Raw genomic sequence first — 3134 nt, 5'->3', positions numbered from 1 at the left:
GAATATCAAGGTTGTGTCTGAAAGGAAAAAAAAACTCTGGTATTCACAAAATATAATTTAACCGTCAGTCCTTGCATAATGCAGAAACAACTAAATATGCATCATGTAACATCAAATGTTAGAATGAGGTATTGGGCAAAGGTATGTGTATAATTTATTTCATGGAACATCAAATGTAGAAATAGAGTTTTTTTTCCTTCAACCAAACATTTTAAAAAAATAGAAATTTACAAAGCATGACATAACTACCCAAATTTGCATTGGATATAGATACTTGGATAATGACACTCAAACAGTGACACTAAGAGTGAACAATCACTAATCCTATTGAATACATGTACAATTTGTAAAACTAGCCATGTCAGAGATTGAGATCATACTCATGTTGAACTATATCAAGTCCAAGTAACATAGACATGGAACAGTTGTAGCACTGACACCATATTCAACCACACAAGCATTATCATACTAGAGATTTGAATGAACATTAGTTATCAAATTTCGTGAACAGTAAGCAGTAGAGTACTAGCCTTGTATGTTAAACTTGTTGAATGTACAATATCTCATAAGAAAGTTTACCTTTAATGCTATCACAATAATCACATCCAGAGAGAATACAAAAATCAATGAATTGATCCATAGTGAGTCTTAGCTCTTCAAGAACCTGAAAAATAAGGATGAGAATAAATACAATAATTCAATTAGCAATAAGCAGAATAAATATACCTTTGAAACGTCAAATTCCATCACAGAAATTTTTTTGGAACTAGGATCTATTAAATGACGGAGAAACCTTGATACCCCAAAAGTTAAAGTATCCATGTTTTCTGAGGCAACCGTAAACACCTAGAGATTGATAACAAACAAATACGTTTAGGATATTAAAGTTAAAAAAATAAAATAGAATGTGTTACATTGCATCATTTTACCTTGTCACTTTTGCAAAGAGCTGCGCATTGAGCTTCTGCTTCACAGGGTGCCTTTAGATTAGAAAGATGAGTTTAGCTTCTAAAACTAGAGATAGAATACTTGTATATTAAGCAATTGCATGCAGCTTTAGGAAATGTTTGCAAAAGAAAGTAAAATTGTGTCATTGTTAGTTAAAATTCTTGTAGCAAGGATAAAGAATTCAATAAGTGAAAGTGGACTAGTTTACCTCAATAGTAGGCACACCCATTAGTCTTAAGAGACGTTTACAATCTTCATTATGTTGCTTGGTTACCTGTGAAAAAACTCTACAGTCATCTACTGGAATCAAATTCTTCATGAAAGTAATTTGAAAGTTCAAAATATATTTAAAGAAACTCTATGTTACATATGAAGAAAACAGATAATCAGCATGCTAACTCTATGTTGATTGCATCATAATCAATAAGATCCTCATGGTAATTTCCAATAAAATAGCAATATCAAAGATTACCTTGACAGTCCTTTTGCTGTACTTTTCAATTCCCTCCAGATCACTAGTCTGTAAACAACAAATGTAACCAAGACAGCAAAAGAAATTCTAGCACACTAAAGAGTCCCAATAAAGGTACTTGTTATGCATAAGCAATGACCTCAATTGTTGTGTTCAGATCGTTAGTTGCATCTTTCCTCTTTAAATATCTAAAGAATAAAATAAGCTTAAAGATTATCATTATCTTGCAAAAAAAAAAAAAGAGGGGGACAATGACAAAACTGTAAAGACTAGCCTTTTGGCAAGTTCTTGTTTCTTCAGCTCGGGAGGTTGACCGTCAAATACATATCTGGCATAAAAAGATGATAATAAAATATGATAGCCGAATGAGAAACAAAATGATATTTAGACATGCAAATGGACTTACACTGGCTCGATACCTGCTTCTAATAATCTGATAGTTCGATTGAACATCCCTTGCAAATGACTTATCGGCCATACAAAATGTCAAGAGTTAGAAGAAGAAATAAAAAAGTCCAACTCAAGCATAGATTTTTCAATGAACTCTGCAAATTCTTTCCTAATTCCAGGAAGTCCTCGAGAATCACTATATGCACCTGATTGCTCGAAAGAAAGTTGAGATTCTTATCAGAATGACTAAAACAATATTTACTCATCAACATGAAAAAAATAACAAGGCCTGCAGATGATGTTTTGGGTTTGTTACATATAAAGATACAACTAAAAACTGGAATATACCACAAATGTTATGAAAAGGCCAACATAAAAATTGCTTGGGTTACAAATGCACAAACAAGTACAGAATACATTTCTTTTCTAGATCACCGTTAACAAGAGGAAACAAGTTGCAAAGCAGTTTAGCTTGAGAAACAGACTTCATCAAAAAGGAAAAGGTTTAAGCAGACTGCGAGTTGAAAATTGTAGAAATATGTGAATACCTAATCCACCCGAAGTCAATGAAAGATAATGTTTAGCTCTTGCAATGACATCTGCTGGGAATAAAAGCCCGACATTAGGGTCATCCAATAGAAATGGAGATTGGCACAATGCTACCACCTGGAGAATAGTATAGGTAAAAAATTACACCATTAAAAAGAGAAATCTAATGGAAAATGTCTCTTTATCTCAGGGAGCACAGAGAAGGAGAAATTGCTCCATGTACAAGGAATTTTTGACTTGTGAAGATGATTTTTTCTCACTGAGTTCCTCAAGTCAAGCAATAGAGAAGAATGATCAACACTTTGATACAAGTAGTTTTTAAGAAAGAATAAAGAGAAAATGGAAACCTGATGGGGAAATGTTAGTGGCTTCTATCCGAGAGCATGAGGGTTCTCGACATTTGTGAAAATAATCTGCAAACAACAAAAAAAAAACCAATCTCATGGAAAGTAAGTCCAACTTGTATCTTGTTTCTTAAGAATAAATTGCAAGGGGAGTGCAGTATTATAACCTCAAATTTTAATCTCACAAGTGGCATCCCAACAAGCTAACAATAAAAAGAATCAAAGGAATATGTGCACTTCATATCTTGATACAAGCAATAAAGAAAACATATACAGTGCTAAATAACCCAGGAAGATATCTTCAACCAGATAACAAGAATGGAAAAAAAAAAATCAAAGTCAGATCTTTCAAGAATTGAAATAAGAGTCTCTTACAATAAAATTTATTCTATTTAACTCAAATCATGTTGTGGCACAATCAATGAAAATTG

General features: G+C 32.7%; 1 long non-coding RNA gene across 1 annotated transcript; it reads right to left on the bottom strand.

Annotated features, from left to right (window-relative positions):
* Positions 1–936: 936 nt before the first annotated feature.
* LOC122009108 lies at positions 937–1461 on the bottom strand. The gene is made up of 3 exons (XR_006119465.1): positions 1421–1461; positions 1157–1222; positions 937–980 (listed from the first exon to the last, which is right to left on the bottom strand). It is a non-coding gene; the product is annotated as an uncharacterized LOC122009108 (long non-coding RNA).
* Between the last annotated feature and the right edge of the window lie 1673 nt (positions 1462–3134).

This window comes from Zingiber officinale, chromosome 8A (genome assembly GCF_018446385.1).
Source record: "Zingiber officinale cultivar Zhangliang chromosome 8A, Zo_v1.1, whole genome shotgun sequence".
NCBI classification, from domain to species: Eukaryota; Viridiplantae; Streptophyta; class Magnoliopsida; order Zingiberales; family Zingiberaceae; genus Zingiber; species Zingiber officinale.
The sequence above is the reverse complement of the archived record's forward strand: the minus strand, read 5'-3'. Positions and strand labels throughout refer to the sequence as shown.